This window comes from Protopterus annectens, chromosome 9.part0 (genome assembly GCF_019279795.1).
Source record: "Protopterus annectens isolate FY-2018-M chromosome 9.part0, PAN1.0, whole genome shotgun sequence".
Taxonomy (NCBI): Eukaryota; Metazoa; Chordata; order Ceratodontiformes; family Protopteridae; genus Protopterus; species Protopterus annectens.
Window position 1 is genome coordinate 162,569,912 of NC_056743.1, and position 25,622 is coordinate 162,595,533.

A 25,622-nucleotide genomic window follows, 5' to 3' on the forward strand; every position below is an offset into this window, starting at 1 on the left:
TCTTCATCACATGACATCATCTTCCTATTACTGGCATCAATAAAACAAGTTGTCAGATCACTTTTATTAATTGTCCTAGCAATATTTCTCTGAAACAAAAATCTTCTCACATCTGGACATTCCAGGATGGCTGCACACTGACCAACAGCTTAACTTCATCTCTCCCCATGTGAAAAAAAAAAAAAAAACTAGAAGACTAGGGGCCAGGAGCTCTGTCACTTTTAATAAATTCAGTTACTGGCCAGTAAGCATACTGTCTGAATGCCAGTAAAGAAGAAACTAAGAGAGCCTGAAAGAAAATCAGCTAGAAAAGGTGAAGAGGAAGCACTGACTGGGAAGAATCTTGCGGCATTTCAAGCTCCAGCTTTGGTGCAAGACATGGCTTCCAGTAATCTAGAGAAAAATTAGTCAGACACGCTCAGAGGTGATTAAAATAAATGAATTCTGAAGGTGTAGATCAACTCAAATAACAACAATCTAGAAAAAATGGTAGAACCTTTACAAATGCATTCAGATGAACTGATAAAACTGCAAAAATCAGAGACTGAAATAAAAAAAGGATGTCTGAATATGAGACTGCTCAAGAAGAGATGTTTCAAAAAATGGTTGCATTAGAGGACAGAACACATAGTGAAAAACTGAGATTTTCTGCTGTACAAGAGAAACTAGAAGGAACACACTATATTAATGTTATGAAGGCGCAGATCCAAACCTGACCATGACCTGTATTAATAAAGATGGAAACCTACCAGCAAAAAAAGAGTTGATCCTGACAAAATTGTGGCAAAAAAGCAAAGTATTAAACTTTGAAGACAGTAGAGCATTTGTGGAAAATGATATTCACAGTACACCAGGCAGAAGAGAAACAGATTTATTCCTGCAGTCAGGGGTTGTTGAGAGGCAGGTGTGAGATTTAAGCTGCTGTATCCAGCTGTCTTCAGAATATTTTTTCCTGGAGGGTCAAAGTCATTTTTTGATGTAGAACAGACTAAGAAGGAAGTATAAGAGTGTTTCCAACAAAAAGTGAGCCTGAAGCAGAAGGGGACTGCTTCTCATTCTTTTGATAATAAAGCCGTGAGAGAGACTTATGCTTGAGAGACAGAGAAGAGCACAGGAGTTGACTGAAATAATTGGGAGTACCTTGAAGTTATACCAGAGTCTGGAGCTGGGATATGTAGATGAACAGGAAGAAAATCAGTAACAAGGAAATTAGTTAATAAATATGAGACTGCAAAGCATCCGTAGCATTTTGTGAAATATGGTTATACAAGAAAGAGTAGACTTTTGTTGAAAAGGCATTTGCCTGACTTCATTTCATTAATATTTGGAAGGACAATGAGAAAAGGGAAGGAGGAAGGATAAAGGTAACTATAAGTATAACCGTTTCTGTTAGCAGTATTTCTGTGAAACATTTCATGTGCAATGGAAAAGTATTTGCCCCTTCCTGATTTCTTATTTTTTTACAAGTTTGTCACACTTAAATGTTTCAGATCATCAAACAAATATAAATTTTAGACAAAGATAACCCAAGTAAACACAAAATGCAGTTTTTAAGTGATGATTTTATTTATTAAGGAAAAAAAACTATCCAAACCAACATGGCCCTGATCTGATCTGAAACATTTAAGTGTGACAAACATGCAAAGAAATAAGAAATCAGGAAGGTGGCAAATACTTTGTCATTGCACTGTAAATTGCATGTTTTGTAGTCAAGCATTTTAGTTGTTCTTGTATGTGGAAAAGATATTGGAGTAAACTGATGCCTTTTTTCTTTCCTTTTTTCGCTCTTATGAAATGTAGTTATTACAATCCAGAAAGAGAAAAAGCTAGACAAAATATGATGTTATGTGATCCTATCTCGCCTACATTCTGAATGATGGGTTCGGAGCCGATCCCTCGGCTCCGACTCGGCACGCTTATGCCAAAGAGCGAAGTCTCTTATTGGCTGAGCTTACTATATCCCAGGATGCACCACTACCAGTCTCCCAGATCTCGTTTGCCGCTTCCCTGCGAAGACGTGGTCTCGAGCTGGCTGGGCTGAGTAGTTTTTATTAACTAACTTTTCTGTCAGTTTTTTGCTGTTTTTGCTCACAAAAGCTGTTTTAACGGCTATCGCTAACTTTGTGTACGATTTGGATTGTAAAATTGTTGTGTGTGATTGGGTTGAGTTTGTTTTCGGCCCCCCTCCATCCAGGGCCTTCCCGGACTGTCAACCTTTAATACAGGGTCTCTAGTAATACTTTAGTTGGTTTAGAGTTCCCTATTCTTTTTTACAGGAAGTGTTGCATTAAGCTATTACTGTAAGCTTAGCTTTATTATCAGTAAAAGTTTAGTTGTTTACTTTCCTGTGTAAGTGACTAGAATTGTGTAACATCATGTCTCAAACCCCTAGGCCTTCGGGCTTTAAAAAATGTTCGAAATGCGGGTTTAAAATGTCTATCACAGACGATCATTCGCTCTGTGTATATTGTCTCGGGGCAAAGCACTTGCAGGAGTCATGCAGTGTATGTCACGCTTTTTCCTCAAGGGTCCTCCAGGAGAGGAAAAATAAATTGATTCTTAAGGGTTAGTTAAACCTTCCTTTGAAGAAGCCTTGGCATCCTCTCCGGCTCCGCCAAAAGAAAGGGCTTCGGTTCCGACCAGTCCGTCGGATCCGACTGCCAAGAAACTTAGGCAGGCCTCTCCTTCGGCTCCAAAGACTTGAGCCGAGGTTGAAACAGTCTGCCTCGATGCCACCAGTATCGACTCCTCTGGCTTCGGAGCCGATGGCTGGGGCATCGAGGCGGGTCACCTTCGCGGCTCCGCTGCTCTCGGAGCCGACAAGGGTCGCCCGCTCAGACACTTCCTCCTCGGCACCGATGGAATCTGCTGTGAGTATTCCCTCGGCGCCGGTACTCATCGGGTCGCCTCGGAGCCGGTCCCCTAGCCCTTTGGGGCCGTTGGAGAGGCCTTCTCGAACCCGTTCTGTTTCCTCTCGGTCTTGAGGATGTCGGATTCTGATATAGACAGGGTGCTCCAAAGACTGTTCCAGTCCCCAGTCTTCCAAAATTTGTTTCGGTTCCGACCCAGCTGGTTTCGGAGCCGATGATCTTGGCCCACCCCATTGCCATTCCTCCTCCGACTGCTTCGGCTCCGTCGGAGCAGGTGCTGTTGGAGCCGGTGGAGATCTCAGGGTCGGCTCCGACCCTTACTCCAACCCGGCCCTTAGGGTCAGAGTTTGGTACGCGCACTTCTTCGGGTGCACCCGGGGTGATGTTTGGGACCTATGCTTTCGGTTCTGAGCCTCCCCCTCGGTGCTTCGGCTGCGGGACTTCCGTCGGCTATCACGGCTCCGGAGTCCGGACACTCCCAGGATTCTGGGGGTCCGGCTTTCAGGGCCATGAGGAGTGCCTTGGCCAAGTCCTCTTCGCCATCTCTCCGGTTTTACCAGCACCTTCCTGGGCGTGGAGACTGGGTCTTTGGCAGTTCCCCTGTCCGTAGCCAGCGGAGCCCGAGGCCTGAGGTTACCCCCAGTGGGGTTCCTCCTCCTGAGGGTTCTTCGGAGTTGTCTTCAGAGGAACCCCCAAGGAAGAGATCGTGCAAGAGGAAGCACGTGGACTCCCGAGTCTATTACATCGGACACTGATATGGATGATGCAGAGGGTCCCGAAGTCGTCCTCGGATGATGTCTCATTTGCAGACATCTTAGAGATCCTCAAGCAACGAGGCGGCTGGATATCCAAACCCCCCCTCTGCTGACGAGTCAGTGCTCCTCAAGGCCTTTGGGGCTCAGCCCTCCGCCTCCTGGGTGTCTCCGCCCTTCGATGAGCTTCTGGATTTAGTTTGTCGAAGGGCGTGGGAACATCCAGATACCGTGGAACCAGTCCCTTCTCGTCCAAATAAATTTTATCTGCACCCCGAGAAGGAGTTCCTTACTAAAGGCGTGGCTGTAGATGCCATGGTGGTGGCATCTGCTACACAACAGGACGTGGCAGAGGCTTCAACGTCCATCCATCCTCCTAATAAGGAGTCTAGGAGTATGGATAGGTACGGGAAGCGCACCCTGACTTCAGCGGCCTTTACCTTAAGGTCTCTGAATTACTTGGCACATTTTACCAGGCTTCAGAGGGATCTGGTCAAGGAGTTGTCAGATTCCCTCTCGGGTAACCTACCTGAGCAGCTAGCCCAGTCGGTTAGCTCTCAGTTGGCTATCCTTACGTCAATTTCTAACTCGTCCATGAGGCTCATTTCCTATGCGGCCGAAGGGGCGGGTAGAGCGGCAGGCACAGGCGTGGCTCTACATAGACAAGCCTGGCTCCGCTTGTGTCAGTTTGCGGAGGCCTTCAAGTCTTCCTTCGCCGACGCTCCCTTTGATGGGTCCTCATTGTTTGGACCCAAGGTGAAAGACACCCTTACCGCTGTGAGCAAGAGGGAAAACGTTATCTGCCGTGAGGGGCCCGTTATTCCACTCCCTTTCGGCCTTACCCCAAGGCCAAAGGAGGGAAAATGTGGTTCGAAAATCTCGCAAGTTTTTCTCCCAACAGCAGGAAGATTCCCCGACGAGAGGCAGAGGGCGGGGAAATTTTTCAGGGAGACGCCGTCCCAGAGGCGGCAGAGGGCCCCGCAATTCTGGAGACCGCGAGTCCTTTCGTGGCTCTTCAGCCTCCCACACGACATGAGGGATTGCCCGGCTGTGCTGCTCGAGCCAGTCGGGTGTCGTTTGCCAAGCACCTAAAAGCCTGGGAGTCAATCACTCAGGACAGATGGGTGCTTCGGATCATGCCGGAGGTTACACCATCCCATTCAAAGACTCACCCCTCCGTCCAAGAGAATCCCGGACCCACCACCCAGTCAAAGGGAAATAGCAGCCGCAGAAGCTTTAAAGCTGCTAGAAAAGTAGTCATCCAACCGGTCCCCACAGACCAGATCGGATCAGGAAATTACTCCAGGTTCTTTTTTAGTGCCAAAAAAGACAGGGGACCTAAGACCAATATTGGGTCTCAGCAGACTGAACCAATCCGTCCACGAAATCCAAATTCGAATGGTCACGTTACAATCCATTCTCCGTTGTTGGAGAAGGATGTTTGGATGTGCTCCATAGACCTCAAGGACGCCTATTATCACATACCGATACATCAGGCGTCCAGAAGGTATCTGCGCTTCAGCCTGGGAGTCAGTCATTACCAATTTTGTGCTCTGCCCTTTGGTCTCACCACAGCCCCAGGGTGTTCACCAAGTGTTTGGCAGTAGTGACGGCTCACCTGAGAAGTCTTGGATTCCAAGTGTTTCCCTATCTCGACGACTGGCTCCTGACTGCCACCACCAGGCATCTACTAATGGACAACCTCAAAGCCACCATCTCCTGGGTGTTTCCCTAGGGATGACATTCAATTGGTCAAAGTCTGTCTTGCTGCCCTCTCAGCATAAAGTTTATAGGAGCAGAGATAGACTCAAGATTGATGCGCGTCTTTCTTCCTGCCGAAAGGATCCGAACTTTACAGGGCCAAGTTCAAGCTCTGATCTCGAGATCCAAAGCCCCAGCCAGGATGGTCCTACAGGTTTTAGGCTCAATGTCTGCCACGGTTCTTTTAGTTCCTCTAGCAAGATTACACATGAGGATTCTTCAGTGGCTCTTGTCAACTCAATGGTCCTTTCAGGATCTTCCCCTCAATCATCACATCATGATTACGGAAATATGCAAAAGGGACCTTCGCTGGTGGCTTCAAACATCCAACTTGGATCAGGGAAAACCCTTTGTTCTCCCTCCAGTGGTTACCCTGACGACAGATGCCTCCCAGATAGGGTGGGGGGGGCATTGTCTGGGCAGGTTAGTTCAGGGCTCCTGGCTTCCGGACGAAGCTCTTCTCCACATCAACGTGTTGGAGATGAGGGCTGTACTTCTATCCCTACAGGCCTTACACAAGTTTCTTCCTCAGGGCATCATCGCCATCCACACAGACAACATGTCGGTGGTTTGGTATCTGAACAAACAAGGAGGGACCAGATCGTATCCCCTTTGCAGAGAGGCCATGAGAGTGTGGGAATGGGCTGTAGCTACCAACCGCTTCTTGGTAGCGACCCACATCCCGGGAAAGTCAAATGTATTGGCGGACAAATTAAGCAGGACAATTCTCTCTCCTCACGAATGGTCTCTGAACCGCACAGTAGCAGCCCAGGTTTTCAAGAGATGGGGGACGCCGTGCTGCGACCTATTTGCAACTCCACAAAACACCAAGTGCCAAAGGTTCTTCTCCTTGATTCCACATCAGGAAGTACCAGCCATGGATGCTCTAGCACAACCTTGGCCAACAGGGCTACTTTATGCCTTTCCTCCAATTCCACTCCTTCCCAAAGTTATTCAAAAGCTTCTCAACTAGGGTCTTCAATGATTCTGATTGCCCCATACTGGCCTCGTCAGATATGGTTTCCTTACCTGAAAAAGCATGCAGTGGACGATCCGTGGACCTTAGACCTGATCCCGGATTTGCTAATCCATCAGTCGGGACATTGGCATCAGTCCCTTCAATCTCTGAAATTGACAGCTTGGCTCCTCCACTTCCAACCTTAGTTAGAAGTCACACACTAGACCCGGAAGTTGTTCACATTTTATCTTGACCCACAAACCCACCACTAACAAATTGTACCTCAGTAAGTGGAAGAGGTTTGCTATCTGGAGCTCAACTCAAGGGCTTAGACCCTATCACTGCTCCTGTCCCAGAGGTTTTGAAATTCTTAACATCCCTGTTTAATCAGGGATCTTCTGTCTCAACTATTAAAGTTCAACTAGCTGCTATCTCTAAATTCCATGAATCCACGGATCCTCCTTTGATGAGCAGCAGACTATGCAAAACGTTCATTAAAGGTGCGAGTCTGTTAAGACCACCAGTTTTTCATCCTGCACCTCTGTGGGATCTTGATTTGGTGCTTCGCGCATTAACATCTCCCCCTTTTGAACCGGCTGCTACATGCGAATTGAAATATCTGTCTTGGAAAACGGCATTCTTAGTGGCTATTACTTCTGCAAGAAGAGTCTCAGAGCTTCAAGCCCTGTCTATTAAACCACCGTACTTGATTTTCCACAAGGATAGAGTATCACTTAGGCCTAATCCATCCTTTGTCCCAAAGGTCTGCTCTAGTTTCTGTCTTCAACAATCTCTAGAACTACCAGTTTTCTTTCCAAAATTCTCTAATGAAGCAGAATACACTCTCCATAAATTGGATGTTCACAGGCAATTACGCTTCTATTTAGACAGGACTCAGCAACTTCGTAAGTCAGACCAGTTGTTTGTGTCCTTCTCAGATAATAAATTGGGCCAAACCATCACAAAAGCTACAATCTCAAAATGGATCAGAGATTGCATAACTCAGGCCTATTCTTCTTGAATAAACATCTTACATCATCTATCAAAGCTCATTCTACCAGAGCTATGGCTACTTCTATAGCCTTTCATTCCAAGCTCGCTATTTCGGAAATTTGTGCTGCGGCTACTTGGTCCAACCCGCACACTTTCATTTCCCACTACAAATTGGATGTGGCATCTAAAGGACGAGCATCATTTGGTTCCACGGTACTCAGGAGTGTTTTCCAGTGAGCCACCCAGGATTCAGGTGCTAGGACGCTGTCCCATCATTCAGAATGTAGGCGAGATAGGATCACATAACATCTTTTAGTTATGTACTCACCATAACTTCAGATGTTTGGGATCCATCTCGCCTACATTCCTGATACCCACCCTCCTTCCCCCTGCCTTGCAGATCAGAAGAGATTGAACGGTTTTGAGTTCAACTGTTTTTATCTTGTTTCATCTGACGATGTTATATAAGCAGGGTATGCGTGTGTGCATGTATGCGGACAAACTAGATCTGGGGGACTGGTAGTGGTGCATCCTGGGATATAGTAAGCTCAGCCAATAAGAGACTTCGCTCTTTGGTATAAGCGTGCCGAGTCGGAGCCGAGGGATCGGCTCCGAACCCATCATTCAGAATGTAGGCGAGATGGATCCCAAACATCTGAAGTTATGGTGAGTACATAACTAAAAGTTAAGTTAATAGGTGGTAATCTTCGGTTGTTGAGGTGGAGGGTGGGGTGCAAAAGTACACAGATTATATATGTAGAGCTGATGTTTTTTTTTTTACTTTTGCATAGGTGAATGTCTAGGTTGATTAGATTAAGACTCTTGGCTCAGTCTAATAACAATTTTTAAGTGTAAACAAGTAAATAAGAGAATACTGTATATAATGAAAAGTTTTCCTTTAGCAGTAAATGTACCAGCTGTAGATAAAGACTAATTTTTTTTTCTCTTGCATGTCCATGGAGACAAACTGATTATAGGGCAATAAAAAGCCAAAGTACTGGTTTCTTCAAGTCTAAAAGTTAATGTTTTCTGAAGGCATGCAAATTGTTTTTCATATCTGGAAGGGGAATAAAGATAAAAAAGAGCAGATGCTAATTAGTGTAAGTAGAATCAAAGGCAAGAACATGTGTCTTAGCATGCAAAACCTGAGTTAATTAAGGCCCGTGTTTGCAGCTGGCTATTTGGGAATATTGTTCCTATTAGGAGGGTTAAGCTGCATTATTTGAAGATGTACATAGTTTTGTGTGTCTGTAATTAGTTAACAGGTTATTGGGTGTTTTTTTTAGTTTAAGGGTTTTCATTAAAACAAAAAAGTTTTATAAAATGTGATATAGGTTCCAATGCTAATGTAAGAAAATTTTGTATAAAGGATCAACCTGCCAAACATTAGTGGGGGCATATATCACAAAAACTGGAAATGGGCAAATTAAAAAGCTGTCATACATATATTTTACGTGGGAGTAATGACTTCTTATCATAATGGCACTTTCCATATTATTTAGGAATGTGAATGGCCTCACAGGTATAGACAAAAAGAAAATAATATTTAATTATATTAAGAAATGCAGAGTGCAAATAGTAATGCTGCAGGAGACACATTTGGAAAGACGGAAAGATTTTAGGATATATATTCAGCAAAATATCAGAGGAAAAGGAAAGAGGAGTACTTGTATTCATTTCTAGAGGAGCTCCAGTAGTGACAGAGGAGGGGAAACAGATAATAGTAGATTTCTAATAGGAGCTACTAGAAAGGAATGAGGATTACACTGGCATGTATTTATATTCCACATAAAACTTCTATTATGGAGAATAAAAAAAATTGGGAGAAATAATCAGCTTTCAGTAGGGAATATTATTTATAGGTCAGAATTGGAATTTGATTTGCAACAATGAGGATACATTTGGGGGCCTAGAAGGAAAAATATAATAAAAATGGGCATATTTCCGAAGACATTTGTGAACATATTTAGTATGGAAGATGAGAATTCAGTAGTAGGAACTAGGAGAGATCCCCAAGGTACAGTAACTGGGATAGACTAGTCAGAATTTCTATTTCACAAGGTACATTTAATTGAGAACTTTGACACACATCCAATAACTATTTCAAATAATGCACCTGTAATTACTAAGATAAAAATGTAGGGCAATGAAGTAAAGATGAGACACTTGTGCTTCCCCACCTACCTGTTAAAAAGAAAAGAATTTAAGGAATGGTAGTAAAAATTATTCAGGTGATATTAGAGAAGATAGAAAGTACTCCAGATGTTATACATAGTGAGTGGGATAACAAGAAAGTGGAGTTAAAATAGGGTGGAAATGAAAGAAAAAAATATATTTTTAAAAAGTAACAAGATTTATTTAGAGGGGGCTGACAAAGGTAAAAGTATAACATAACAATGGGAATCTCACACAACAAGAAGAGTTGGAATTGCAGAATGCTAAAGAGAAGATAAGGGAGTACCTGGATAATATGCATGAGTAACAGTTTTTTGTTAACTCCAGAACAAAAATCACTTTTGGCAGAACGACTTAGGCAACAGAAAGTAGAAAGAGTTTTTGCCAAACTTATGGAGCCTATAACAAGAAAAATTACCAGAGATCCTTTAGAGGTGTTAGAGATATTTCAGAAATTTTAAGAAAATTTGTAGAAAGCAGAGAAGTGGAGAAGTCAAGAAAAAGCACAAATGGAAATATTTAACAGTTAACAGTTAATATAAGAGGAGATGAGGAAACGCACCAACATTCTAGAAAAAAAGGCGTGATGGCTGTAATATCTAACAACTGTAAAGACCCATCAGATCCAAATTCATATAGGCACATTTCTATTTTAAACCATGGTTATAAAGTGTTTATGCCTATAATGGCTAAAAGAATAGCAGTGATGTTGTCAAAATTGCTAGATATGGATCATTGTGGTTTTGTTGAATGGAGGAAAACACTTGACAACATTAAAAGAAAAATGATGATCCAGACGGAAGTAGAATTAAAGAAAATACCACTGTTGCTGGTTGGTCTTGATGCAGAGAGAGCATTTGACAGAGTAAGCTGGGATTTTATGAGTAAGGCAGTAGAAGCATTTGCATTTCCTGATGCAATAATAAGGTTAATTAGGAGGATATATAAGGGATCAAAGTCAAAAATCAAAATCAGAGTGTTTTTTTCTGATGAGTTGTGTGAGGCAGGGGTGTCCTCTTAACCCTTTGTTATTTGTGTTATATTTAGAAACGCTGGTAAAAAAATAAGGGACTCAGAAATTCGTGGATATAATTGGTATAGTTTTCAAAAAAAGTTGGCTTTATTTCCAGATGATGTTTTGTACCTGATAAAACCATAAAAGGATAACGCAGTGTTGTAGAACATTCTAAGACATTTCTGTTTTTTGGGGAGGGTATAAAATTAAGGAAAATAAAACCAATGCTATGTCTGTAAACTGTACCTCCACATAAATTGGTTCAGCAATACCCAGATTTATGAGAACATGATAAAACAATGTATTTAAAAGTATGAGTTAAGAAGAATACTGTAATAGCAGCTAATGATATGTGGAAAGAGACTAAACTAAGATAATACAAAAAATGAGAAACTGTAAGCTCTTGCCTATGGATATGGATAGCAAGATACAAGTAGTGAAAATGTTTGTAGTCCCTTTAGTTTTATACACGTCAGGCATATTTTCATCAATCAGAGGAGAAGTTGTGGATAGTAATTAGTAAATATTTTAAATGTTTATGTGAGAGAGGAAGAGTGCAGGAGTCAAGTGAAATAAGTTGATCCTTCCAATAGAACAAGGAGGTTTAGAATTACCTGATTTGAAGGGATATTTTAGCACTACATAGTTAAGACTCTTATACATAACACAAGCAGAAAACTACAATTCAAAGTGGAAAGGGTTGATGATGAAACAAGGGGGAAATTCAAGAAATAAGAAAGAGTGGGATTTTGGACACAGGTCCTTAAGGAGAATAACAACAGTCATTCAGAGTATTATCTTCATAAAGTAGCAGAAAGTATACTAAGAACTAATCCAACATGAGAATGAAGAAAGGAGAATCTGCAGACAGGGATGACTGCATCTAGGAGTACAGAGAATAGGCAGGAGGGGGTCGGAATTTACTGGAGGAAGCTGGCAAAGGAACCAAGGTATTGGAAACAAATAGTTGAAGAGGGAACGGTAATAGAATGGGAAGAGCCCAGGAAGACATTTAGACTGCAGGCTAGAGATTGCCTTCCCTATTAGGGTTGGTATCAGAGTATAGGCAAAGAGATTGAGAATCCTAAGTGAAAGATCTGCACTGGGTGAGTTTTTAGTTAAATCTAGAACAAAAGCTGCTGTTAAAAAAGGGATAATTACTAGGATATGTAAAATATTGAGCAATAACTGTAGGAGTCACTCAGAGGAGGTCAGAAAAGATTGTGAAAAGAAATTAGATAAAGAATTTACAAAGTAACAATGGGAGAACATGTGTATGCCTCCCAAGTATGCAACAAAGTCTAGAAGATTTATAATTTTTGCCTGGAAGTATTTGCAGAGGTACTTTTATACCATAAGCAAACTCCAAAGAATTTTTTTCTCAGGTAGATGGCAAATGTTTGAGGTGTAATGGGGAAGAAAGATGCACTGGGGACATTTGTTTTCGGAATGTAATGAGTTGGCAGACTCTGTCATGAATACTGGGCATGCAGGTGAGTGTAGCTAAGGAAATTATTTTTTTGAGCTGGAATACAACTGAGTTGCCTTGACGTAGTAAGGCCTTGTCACATTTAATACTGGTGGCTGCCAAAAAAGGTTTTACTAGAAAATGGAAATCAAAGTCTAAGCCAACCATACTTGAAATAGTGAGTATTCTAACAGAAATAAAAGAACAAGACATGGGATCTTTAGAAGGGGTAGGAGTATATTGCATAAACAAAAAATGGAAATTGTGAGAACAGTATATGCAGAAAAATGTTTTGGAGGAGGAATGATGTTTAAAAGAAGGCAGGAATTGAACAATTTATGCAATGTTGGACTGATTATAAATGTATAGATTCATGGTTGTATACTTAACTAACAACCACTATGGCCCTTATAAGCCTAGCCATGCAATCCAAATGTGACCCACAAATTTGATTTAAGTAGAATCAAAGGCAAGAACATGTGTCTTAGCATGGAAAACCTGAGTTAATTAAGGCCCGTGTTTGCAGCTGGCTATTTGGGAATATTGTTCCTATTAGGAGGGTTAAGCTGCATTATTTGAAGATGTACATAGTTTTGTGTGTCTGTAATTAGTTAATAGGTTATTGGGTGTTTTTTTTAGTTTAAGGGTTTTCATTAAAACAAAAAAGTTTTATAAAATGTGATATAGGTTCCAATGCTAATGTAAGAAAATTTTGTATAAAGGATCAACCTGCCAAACATTAGTGGGGGCATATATCACAAAAACTGGAAATGGGCAAATTAAAAAGCTGTCATACATATATTTTACGTGGGAGTAATGACTTCTTATCATAATGGTGGCACTTTCCATATTATTTAGGAATGTGAATGGCCTCACAGGTATAGACAAAAAGAAAATAATATTTAATTATATTAAGAAATGCAGAGTGCAAATAGTAATGCTGCAGGAGACACATTTGGAAAGACGGAAAGATTTTAGGATATATATTCAGCAAAATATCAGAGGAAAAGGAAAGAGGAGTACTTGTATTCATTTCTAGAGGAGCTCCAGTAGTGACAGAGGAGGGGAAACAGATAATAGTAGATTTCTAATAGGAGCTACTAGAAAGGAATGAGGATTACACTGGCATGTATTTATATTCCACATAAAACTTCTATTATGGAGAATAAAAAAAATTGGGAGAAATAATCAGCTTTCAGTAGGGAATATTATTTATAGGTCAGAATTGGAATTTGATTTGCAACAATGAGGATACATTTGGGGGCCTAGAAGGAAAAATATAATAAAAATGGGCATATTTCCGAAGACATTTGTGAACATATTTAGTATGGAAGATGAGAATTCAGTAGTAGGAACTAGGAGAGATCCCCAAGGTACAGTAACTGGGATAGACTAGTCAGAATTTCTATTACACAAGGTACATTTAATTGAGAACTTTGACACACATCCAATAACTATTTCAAATAATGCACCTGTAATTACTAAGATAAAAATGTAGGGTAATGAAGTAAAGATGAGACACTTGTGCTTCCCCACCTACCTGTTAAAAAGAAAAGAATTTAAGGAATGGTAGTAAAAATTATTCAGGTGATATTAGAGAAGATAGAAAGTACTCCAGATGTTATACATAGTGAGTGGGATAACAAGAAAGTGGAGTTAAAATAGGGTGGAAATGAAAGAAAAAAATATATTTTTAAAAAGTAACAAGATTTATTTAGAGGGGGCTGACAAAGGTAAAAGTATAACATAACAACGGGAATCTCACACAACAAGAAGAGTTGGAATTGCAGAATGCTAAAGAGAAGATAAGGGAGTACCTGGATAATATGCATGAGTAACAGTTTTTTGTTAACTCCAGAACAAAAATCACTTTTGGCAGAACGACTTAGGCAACAGAAAGTAGAAAGAGTTGTTGCCAAACTTATGGAGCCTATAACAAGAAAAATTACCAGAGATCCTTTAGAGGTGTTAGAGATATTTCAGAAATTTTAAGAAAATTTGTAGAAAGCAGAGAAGTGGAGAAGTCAAGAAAAAGCACAAATGGAAATATTTAACAGTTAACAGTTAATATAAGAGGAGATGAGGAAACGCACCAACATTCTAGAAAAAAAGGCGTGATGGCTGTAATATCTAACAACTGTAAAGACCCATCAGATCCAAATTCATATAGGCACATTTCTATTTTAAACCATGGTTATAAAGTGTTTATGCCTATAATGGCTAAAAGAATAGCAGTGATGTTGTCAAAATTGCTAGATATGGATCATTGTGGTTTTGTTGAATGGAGGAAAACACTTGACAACATTAAAAGAAAAATGATGATCCAGACGGAAGTAGAATTAAAGAAAATACCACTGTTGCTGGTTGGTCTTGATGCAGAGAGAGCATTTGACAGAGTAAGCTGGGATTTTATGAGTAAGGCAGTAGAAGCATTTGCATTTCCTGATGCAATAATAAGGTTAATTAGGAGGATATATAAGGGATCAAAGTCAAAAATCAAAATCAGAGTGTTTTTTTCTGATGAGTTGTGTGAGGCAGGGGTGTCCTCTTAACCCTTTGTTATTTGTGTTATATTTAGAAACACTGGTAAAAAAATAAGGGAATCAGAAATTCGTGGATATAATTGGTATAGTTTTCAAAAAAAGTTGGCTTTATTTCCAGATGATGTTTTGTACCTGATAAAACCATAAAAGGATAACGCAGTGTTGTAGAACATTCTAAGACATTTCTGTTTTTTGGGGAGGGTATAAAATTAAGGAAAATAAAACCAATGCTATGTCTGTAAACTGTACCTCCACATAAATTGGTTCAGCAATACCCAGATTTATGAGAACATGATAAAACAATGTATTTAAAAGTATGAGTTAAGAAGAATACTATAATAGCAGCTAATGATATGTGGGAAGAGACTAAACTAAGATAATACAAAAAAATGAGAAACTGTAAGCTCTTGCCTATGGATATGGATAGCAAGATACAAGTAGTGAAAATGTTTGTAGTCCCTTTAGTTTTATACACGTCAGGCATATTTTCATCAATCAGAGGAGAAGTTGTGGATAGTAATTAGTAAATATTTTAAATGTTTATGTGAGAGAGGAAGAGTGCAGGAGTCAAGTGAAATAAGTTGATCCTTCCAATAGAACAAGGAGGTTTAGAATTACCTGATTTGAAGGGATATTTTAGCACTACATAGTTAAGACTCTTATACATAACACAAGCAGAAAACTACAATTCAAAGTGGAAAGGGTTGATGATGAAACAAGGGGGAAATTCAAGAAATAAGAAAGAGTGGGATTTTGGACACAGGTCCTTAAGGAGAATAACAACAGTCATTCAGAGTATTATCTTCATAAAGTAGCAGAAAGTATACTAAGAACTAATCCAACATGAGAATGAAGAAAGGAGAATCTGCAGACAGGGATGACTGCATCTAGGAGTACAGAGAATAGGCAGGAGGGGGTCGGAATTTACTGGAGGAAGCTGGCAAAGGAACCAAGGTATTGGAAACAAATAGTTGAAGAGGGAACGGTAATAGAATGGGAAGAGCCCAGGAAGACATTTAGACTGCAGGCTAGAGATTGCCTTCCCTATTAGGGTTGGTATCAGAGTATAGGCAAAGAGATTGAGAATCCTAAGTGAAAGACCTGCACTGGGTGAGTTTTTAGTTAAATCTAGAACAAAAGCTGCTGTTAAAAAAGGGATAATTACTAGGATATGTAAAATATTGAGCAATAACTGTAGGAGTCACTCAGAGGAGGTCAGAAAAGATTGTGAAAAGAAATTAGATAAAGAATTTACAAAGTAACAATGGGAGAACATGTGTATGCCTCCCAAGTATGCAACAAAGTCTAGAAGATTTATAATTTTTGCCTGGAAGTATTTGCAGAGGTACTTTTATACCATAAGCAAACTCCAAAGAATTTTTTTCTCAGGTAGAGGGCAAATGTTTGAGGTGTAATGGGGAAGAAAGATGCACTGGGGACATTTGTTTTCGGAATGTAATGAGTTGGCAGACTCTGTCAAGAATACTGGGCATGCAGGTGAGTGTAGCTAAGGAAATTATTTTTTTGAGCTGGAATACAACTGAATTGCCTTGACGTAGTAAGGCCTTGTCACATTTAATACTGGTGGCTGCCAAAAAAGGTTTTACTAGAAAATGAAAATCAAAGTCTAAGCCAACCATACTTGAAATAGTGAGTATTCTAACAGAAATAAAAGAACAGGACATGAGATCTTTAGAAGGGGTAGGAGTATATTGCATAAACAAAAAATGGAAATTGTGAGAACAGTATATGCAGAAAAATGTTTTGGAGGAGGAATGATGCTTAAAAGAAGGCAGGAATTGAACAATTTATGCAATGTTGGACTGATTATAAATGTATAGATTCATGGGTGTATACTTAGCTAACAACCACTATGGCCATTATAAGCCTAGCCATGCAATCCAAATGTGACCCACAAATTTGATTTATACAGGGCGTGATTTACTGACTGCCACTTTCCATCAAAGACATAAGTGCCAGACCTGGGGTGAAGTTACAATTTCCCATCCATTGGTCCAAGTTACACTTAAATAGGGATAGTGAAGAACTCTGCTTCAAATGGATGGGAAGCCTGTTCCAGAGAATGAGAAGTCTCTGAAAAACTTATCTGTCTGTCCAACATGTCCTATTTATGTCACAAGCAAAATTTAGTTCTTTTACTGTTGTAGTACCAATGCTGTTTTTGTTTTGCATATGTGCAAAATGTTCATCAGAATAGAATCTAGGGATGTCTTGTTTGCCAAGTGAAATCACCTCTCAGAAGTCTGTATGATACCGAGTAAAGAACGGGCTTTGAGGGGCTCAGTGTAGGACATTGATTAAACTCTCTGTATTCATTTGTAAGAAACCTTTGTGGATGTTTCAGTTGCTGCATGTGTACATACCGAAGGGGGCATTATACTTTATGATGGGTCTGATGAGGACCAAGTTCAGTGGTATGATGACCTATATGGACCTAGATGCCGTGCCCTTGCGTATAAGTTCCCGAGTAACAATGAAAGATTTTCTTACTACTTTGGACACATTCTGGTCAAAGGCTAGGTTGCTATCAATATGAGTTACCAGATCTGACTACAACTTTTAGGAGTGTTTTTTGTTTTGTTTTGTTTTTTTTTTTTATGTAGTTACCCAGGGTTGCCCACATCCCAAAAGGTACTATAATGCATTTCTTGGTATTGAGTTTTAAGGCATGGCTTTGGCACCAGGCATTTTTATGCGTTAGAGCTTCTTGAAGGGTTTTCTCATCTTGGGGTGATTCTGTGACCACTCTCAGTTTGCAATCATCTGTGAACTTGGTTAACCAGAGGCCTTTGACATTATCTTTGATATCTGATAAGTCGATGCCAAAGAAGAGTGGGCCTAGCACAGAGCCCTAACAGTACATGTTAGTATAAATTGAAAATGAGAACTTATTAATGTGGTTTGATTACTTTTATCTAAATGTAAGTTTGGCTATGTCACACGTGGTAATTCAATAAAGGTATTTAAAAAATAATCATATCTGTCCTGTAAGAATAGAATTTGTCAGTATATAGCTATGTCTCTCTCTGTTTTGACTCCACTGTGGTGTCTTAGTTGTATGCAAGTCATTAAGTCCAGCAGCAATTAAATATGAAAAGGCAGGATGCTTACAGAGAAAAACAAAAGCTCCATATACCCATTTTCTCTGTCTATCTCTTACTACAGAGATACTGTCCCGAACTGTTAGATAAATTAATGTTGAAGATGTGATGGTGTAGAAAGAGAAGTGATTAGGAACATGTTGGTCAGTGTAATGAGTTGACAGATTTAAAAAATTCCCTCTAAAGTACTGAAACAGAAATGTTGGGGAGAGCATATGGCAGTAACTAAGGAAATGATTCTTTTTGAGCTGGGATACTAGACCTGAATTGCCTACAGATAGTAAAGTCTTACTAAGTTTAATGCTATTAGCTGCCATATAAGCAGCTGCTGAAAATGGAAATCAAAATTTGTACCAGCTGTTACAAAAATTGTGAATTTTGTAAGGAAAATAAAAGAACTGGAATTGAAATTTGTAGAAAAGGGAAGGTGCAAGTTTCATAAAAATAAATGTAGTTTGTGGGACCATTATATGCAAAATAATGCTCCAGAGGAGGAGGATGAAGTTTGAGACGGCAAGAATTGAGGAATTTATGTAATGTTGGTGTGTGTGAAAATTGCTAAAAAGAAAACATGTACTGCATAGTGATAATAATGGAAACCAGGTTACATTTTTGTTTGTTAATGTATGTGAACTCGTGCTGCAGTTAAAAATGTTGTTGTTGTTTGTCTTTCGGCTAAGGGGTTGCCACATGTGATTTAGTAAATATTTATTTATTTTTATTTATTTTACATTTGTTTACAGGTATAGTCCGACTGGATACATGTCCATTTTCAACGGAGGCCCGGGGAGAAAAGCTCCAAAAAACACATTCAGCAAACTGTTACATTTTTACAGTTTAAAACACAAAATAAACACAAATAAAATATTTGCACACAGATGTAAACAAACACAACAAACAGATATACACAAACAAATTATTACATTTTTACTCAGATGAAAAATTCTAGACAGTCTTTTTAAGAATGATAGGGTATTGAATGCTTAGTAGGCTAACCTGGTAGTAGACCAAGGAGATCATATGATATATAAGTTAAGAAACAAAGTGTAGGCAATATGTTTTAAAAAAAGAAAGATCATAAAGGAAACATGAGAGCATCCAGGTCTACACTTCAGACAGGGAGCAGCTGTACTTGTCCATGCTTTCTGTTCCATTATCCTTTCCTACAATTTCACATCAGCCCTCTCCCCTTACTGTTAGGCAGACAACAGAAATAATTGTCAGGTGGCCAGAAGCATATTGATCCGTTGACAATAAATCTACCAAATACTGGTAGATTGAAAAAAATGTGCCAAAAAACAAAGGGTATAGTTGTAAATATCCTTATTTATAGAGACATGAAGAGATGAAATATTTGGGAGCATTGATTAAAATGATTTCTGTTATGGCCATTAAGTATATGTGAGAAGTGACTAAACAAAAGAGGCTCTTGTTTAATATGGATAGTAAGATACAAGCAGTGAAAAGGTTTTTAGTCCCTTTATTTATGTATTCAGGCCATGCATATTTTTATCATCCAGGGAGAAGTTGTAGACATTAACTTGAGGGAATTTATGTGGGGGGGGGGGGAGTGGGCAAGAGTTGTGGGATAAGTTGATCCTTCTAGTAGAACAAGGTAGTTCATTCATTCATTTCAAAATGTAATTTGAATTATCCCAGTAAATACTGGTCCTTTTATTAAAATCAAACAAGTGCAGATCAACACAGCAAAAAAAAAAAAAAAAAAAAAAAAAGACAGTTGAGATGTGCTGTTGGATGTCAGAAGAAAGAACAAGGCAAGGGGAAGGGAGAAAAGTCTACTGACTACCACCCTTCCCACTTCTTCTTTTCTTTTCACTGGTTTTGGAGCTACACTGGATGTGTTCAAGAGAGAATGGCTGTGGCTGATGTCCAACTAATGGATAAACTGTAGTGTATGATTTCCAAATATTCCTTTATATAGATTTCCCCATTTCCAGAAGACCAACTAGGCATGATGTTAGACATGTGAGACAATTGATGTCTATGGGGCCATTGGAAGCATATCAAAACTGCAAGAGGGGAAGAATTTTACTCATGTCCATTTCTGAAACTAAAGAAAGATGGCCACTAGAAACCAATATGTGACTGGCTTAGATTAGATAGATATTCCTTGATGTGAAGACGTTCAGTATGATAACCTTGCAGTCACTTCTTCTAATCTCCAAAGATGCAAAAGAAGCTTGTCTAAGTGTCTTGATTCTTCTGACTCACAGATACATCAGGATTGCAGTAGGGAGTAACTATTTCCAGTTCACATAGTTCTTGTTTGTCATTTATACAGTAGTAGGATATTAACAGAGTGTTCAGCCCTTCTGTGTCTACCTGAAAATAAAGGGTGTGCACATGCCTCTATGTGAACAGCTACCTTACTCCAGATCCATTGCTGTATGACATGACTAAGGCAAATGCCACCTTAGTGTTCACATGATCATTCATTGGATTTACCCAGTCTAACTTGCAACTAGAGAAGAAAGAGGTTATTTGGGAGCCCTGCTGGACACAAAGAGACTATATTTTTCTTCCTAAAGAGAAAACCATAATGTTGAAGTCCCTTTTTCTCAGCCTGACAGGGCTGCATACCAGAGAAATATTGAGAGTTTTAAGCCATATGTTGGCACCTTTCATAATGGTAGCACTAGCTCAAATCCAGTGCTACACAAAGAGTGTTTGACTTTAGCATCACTACCCAGTGTCTCATTGTGTTCCTCTCCTTTCCTCCATAAGGAGGAAACTGGCCTAGTGGACAGCCCAAGAAGAGGACAACCCAGGATGTTCCATACCTTTCCCCCTTCTATGGTAGACAGTCACCACAGACACCTCAGACTCTACCTAGGAAGCTCAACAAGTGTACCTCAGAGTCAGTGACCTCTGGGAAAGAAATATGGGAAACAAGACATGAGTATGAAACAGGTTATGCTCCCCCTTGCTCTAAAGACTTTTGAGAGTAACCTCAGGCCAGATATTTGGAAGGTGATAGCCAACATGAAATTGTCATGGTATTTCAGCAAGTGAGGTGGGTATACTCATGAGAGACAATCACTTGTCTAAGAGTACATCTTCAAGCCACCATATCCCTTTAGAGTAAAATGTCCTGGCAGGTAGATTACATCACTTGTACATCAACAGCTGTAACCAAGATTGGATCCTAGGATTTTTAGGGCAATCTTGGGAAACTTTAGGAGTTTACTAGTAAATCTGAAAAGTTTATATGACAACCACCAACTTCCAACCTTCTGCTCCAAATTCTCAAATCACAAAGCTGGGACTATGGATGCTTTCAGTATACACTAGACAAAGGGACTGCTATACTCTTTGTCTGCATGTTCCCTAATGCCCAGAGTTAAAGAGAACAAAACAAGAAGGAATGGTTCTCATTCTGTTAGCCCATACTTGACCAGCCAACTTTGAATTTCCACTCTTGGTGCAGAGGGTGTGGCAGGAGCCCTTCCTCCTCCTGTCTCTGTATAGCACTCTGTGGACACAGCAAGAGGGTACTGTAGTACATCCAGGCATGAAGACACAGAGGTTAGCTGTGTGAGTACTCAAAACATCATTCCCTTCAAAGGTAAGCCTCCAGATGAAATGATAAAGCCAGAAGACCAAGCAGCAGGAAAAATCTTATGTTGTGAAATAGCAGCAATTCTGTATACAATGCAACAGCAGGAGTATTCTAACCAGACATTGCCCAACAACCAGTGTATGATAATACTTAACACAATTCCTTTCGTATCTCTTTGTAAAAGTGCATCTCCAGGCCATTTCTGCTTACAGTGTCCAAGTATCCCCATCTTACTACGTACTCATTGGTGAAAGAGTTCCTTAAGGGGTCCTGCATGTACATGCTCCTAGGAAAGAGATGTTCCCTCCTTGGAACCTAAAGTTTGTGCTGTTCCAACTTACACTAGCCCCATTCAAACCCACTGTGTCAGCCCACTTAAATTCCTCTTCTGAAAAACATTATTCTTAGTGGCCATCAAATGTCTTAAATTCCAGACCCTTATGAGCACCAACCCTCTATCATATTCCATAAAGATAGAGTTAGCGTAAGACTAACTCACCTTATTGGAAAGGTGGTTTCAGGACCAAGCCTTAACCTATCCATTCGGATGTCAGCTTTTTTCCCGAACTCACAGAACAACAGGAAAGGATTTTACTTTCGTATGATGCCTAGAGGTAGCTGAGATACTTACATTGGCAGAGCCAGGTAGATTGCAAAAGTAAAGCAATTGTTTGCATCCTTCCAATCTGGAAAATAACACATACCAGCTGCTAGATAAATGCTCTTGAAGAAGTCACATTTTATAACATCTAGATACAAATCAGAGAACAAACTACTGAACATCACAGTTCCAATTCATTCTACTGGGGAAATTATGATTGTAGAAGCATTCTTCAGTCGTGTACGAGTCCAAGGCATCTGTGAGGCAGCAACATGGATGTCTCTCTACATTTTCTCCAAGCATTGCAAGGGGGGTCTATATTAGATAATCGAACTTTCAAAAGTTCGACTGTCATATGGTCGACACCATATGATCGAACTTTTTAAAAGTTAGAATATCTAATAATAAAAAAAAAAACTACACAAATAACCTACCTGAACATTTTAAGATGGGGGAAGCCCCCCCTGCACCCCACACCCCCCGCTCTTTAAATATACCAACTCTGAGAATCGCACTACAGTGCAGAAAAGGGAAATCTTCCCATTCCACGCTGTACAGAGATCTCCCATAAAATGTTTGAACTTTCAAAAATTCGATCATATGGTGTCGACCATATGACACTCCAACTTTTGAAAGTTTGATTATCTAATATAGACCCTTGCAAGGAAGACTTACATTCTAGGAGCAGGATGGCCTCTGTTTCTACCATTTTGCAAGCTTTACTGCAAACCACCACCCTGTATTCTTTATACAGCTCTGGTGTTCTTCCCTTGAATGAGGAATGCTACTGCCTGTCAGGGTTATTTATATACTAGTATGCCAAGGGCTGTCGGTGCCTTTCCACTGGGAAGGGATGCACCAGAGCACTTTTCTACCTAAAAGAGCTAAAGTGATGTGAGTGTGATCTTTTTTATACCAAACATTGGTTCAACATCCATCAAGGAGGAGCTACACTCACCAGGATATCAGAAGGCGTCTCGAGTTCGATGTTGAGGTTAGATGACAGGCCTTCCTTCAAATTTCATTTTATAAGGAATACTACTGCAGCAGTGATTTCCTAGTTAAACATCTGCTGTTAGGATAAGTTGCACATAGAGCTTTACTTTTTCTAACATTTCACAATCTCTGCAAATCTTAGAACCTTTGCTAATATTCTGTTCATTTATTGTATGCATGACTTTTGCATATTCCTGTATAACCATGCTGCCTGTACACAGCCATGTGCTACAAGTCTTCCTACTTTCATAAACATCTGTTTCTTTTCGTTTTTAATGTTTCTGTTGTTTTGAGTATAGGTGGTAGTTGAAAAAGGTTCTTTTGGATCAGTATATTACCTTTGTCAACAAATGAATAACAGGTAGGAAAAACATATTTCCATAGACTAATAAGGGCTTTGAGTGTTGCAAATATTCTCAGGTAGGTTAGATGTCAACCAGCTGCCTGTTGAGTCTGAGAGGCCGTTGAGAAGACCCACCTCTGATTTGCATTGCAGAGTGTTTGGATCCTTAATGTGTCCAAAGTTACAGTCTACAGTGAACACTGCTGTAAAGGCATCTAGATCATAAAGGCTAAACTTGTTATGTATTACCTCTGTTAATTTTGTGTCACACATTTTACCTTTCCAAAATAAAGTGGAGGGACATTTTATTCATTTTTACAATCCAGCACCAATACAGTAAGAAAGATGCATGTCTGAAGGCGTAAAACAGCTTGTCACAGAAGCATACCCTAAGAATGTTAAAACCTCCCATCAGGGAATCACAAAGTTGATACCAGTTGTAAACATGGACAAAAATGTATTCTCGTAAGAGCTTTAGATCTAACATATGAGATATGGAAAGATGGGTACAGACCCTGAAGCACTTGGGTGAGGATGAGGAAGATCAGGTCTGTAACTTCCAAAGTGAGCTGCATCTTTCCTTAACTTACGTAGTACTGTTAATGAGGAAAGTTTCAGAGAGTGAGGAAGATCCATAAGATTTCTATACTTCCAGAGCAGCTTCATTATTTCTGGCAATGTAAACAATTTAAGCAGTACTTCCACATTTGGGTCATCAAGCCCAGGGCTTTTCCAGTAGGGCTTTGTTTTAAAAATGTTAAGATTTATTTTGAAGATGTTTAAAAGCCATTAAAATTTATTTTGAAGATGTAAGGGTAGACAAATTTCATAATGTTCTGGGGAGACGTAGTGATGAAAGAAAGTAATATGGGAGTCTTAGTACATTTAAACTGGAATATCACAGGATAAAGTAAAAAGCTTCTCAAGGTAACAACATATGTATCTAAAAGGATCAATACACCATGTAGACAAGTAAACTGTTTAATACCGTATAAATAAAAGTAAAATAAGAAACAGCTAATGTGTTTTCACCACATAGCTTCACCAGGCTCTAAAGTAGAACTCATTAACTACTTTCTTATAAGATCCTTAAGAAGGTCCTTTGAGAAAGTCACCAAAGCAATGGATAAGGATAAAATAGTTCACATTGCCTACCTTGACCTGGCCAAGGGATTTGATGCAATACCCCACTTGTTTGGCATTGCTGACAAATTTAAGATGTTAAGTACAAACCCTTATGGCACACGGTGGATAGCCAGCTGGCTCTCAGACATACCCCAGGAAGTTAGAATTGGGGAGTCCACCTGTACAAAGAGCCCAGTCACAAGCAGCGTTCCTCAGGATCGGTCCTGGGACTGCTCCTTTTTGGCATTTACTTCTCTGAAGTCAAAGCCAATGTCATTACCCTCTGGCAGACTAAGTTTGCAGATGATTGCAAATTTAGAGTTGTCATTGAAATACCAACTGACACAAATGTTCTCCAGGAAGGGCTGATACAGACAAACAGCTAGCATCAGAACCATGGACTAAAATTAAATGCCAAGAAATGCATAATAATTTCCTTCAGGAAGTCACCAACCCCTGGTAACTGTTATACTGAAAACACACCCCTAAGAGCTGATCCAGTAGTCAAGGACTTGGGAGCACACATAGACAGTAATATAGCCTTTGACCATCATGTGTGTACAGTAGTGAGGAAATCATTCTGTGCTGTGCAACTCATAAACAAAGGTATGTCATCTAGGTCCAGGGAGGTCATTGGTCCACTGTATTCAGCATTCATCAGACCTATCACTGAGTACAGTGCCCCCTTTGGTAACTACCTAACCAGGCATATCCACAGAAGTTCCTCACTAAAAGAATACGTGTAAGTATCACATCCTTTGCAGACCATCCAAAGGCACTATCCCTGTATTCTGTCTCTTACAGGCTGTTGAAGGGAGATTTATGCATGGCATGCAGGGCATTGTCAGACCTCACTCTGATGGACCTTCTGCATATCTGCAAAACAAATAGCACCAGAACTACCCATTCTGAAGACTTAAACCTTGCCTTTGATATAAGTAGGATTTGCTGGAGAGACAGGTATGTATCCCATTGACTACCCTTTCTCTGGAACAGGCCCCATCCATATGAAGCGGAGTTCCTCTCTAACCCAAGTCAAGTGTAATTTAGACAATTGGGTAGTGAACAGGAAATTCATCCATGGTTTGGCACCTATGTCTCTAATGGACACAGGCAGCCTGTAAATCATTCGTCTCCCAGGCCCCTGCTTGTAAATGTTTCACCTCCAAAGCCCCTGCGTATACTTATCAAGTGTACCAGAACTTTGTCAGAGATTTGGGATGCATGGCTAGGCTTAAAAGGATCCTTGTGGTCATTAGCCTAGTAAACACCTATGTACCTATGGACCTAAATAATTAATTTATAAAATGATACATTCAC

General features: G+C 40.0%; 1 protein-coding gene across 4 annotated transcripts in view; it reads left to right on the forward strand.

Annotated features, from left to right (window-relative positions):
• DDB2 (damage specific DNA binding protein 2) overlaps positions 1-25,622 on the forward strand; it is a 741,911-nt gene that overhangs the window by 632,897 nt on the left and 83,392 nt on the right. The gene's annotated exons all lie outside the window — the stretch shown is intronic.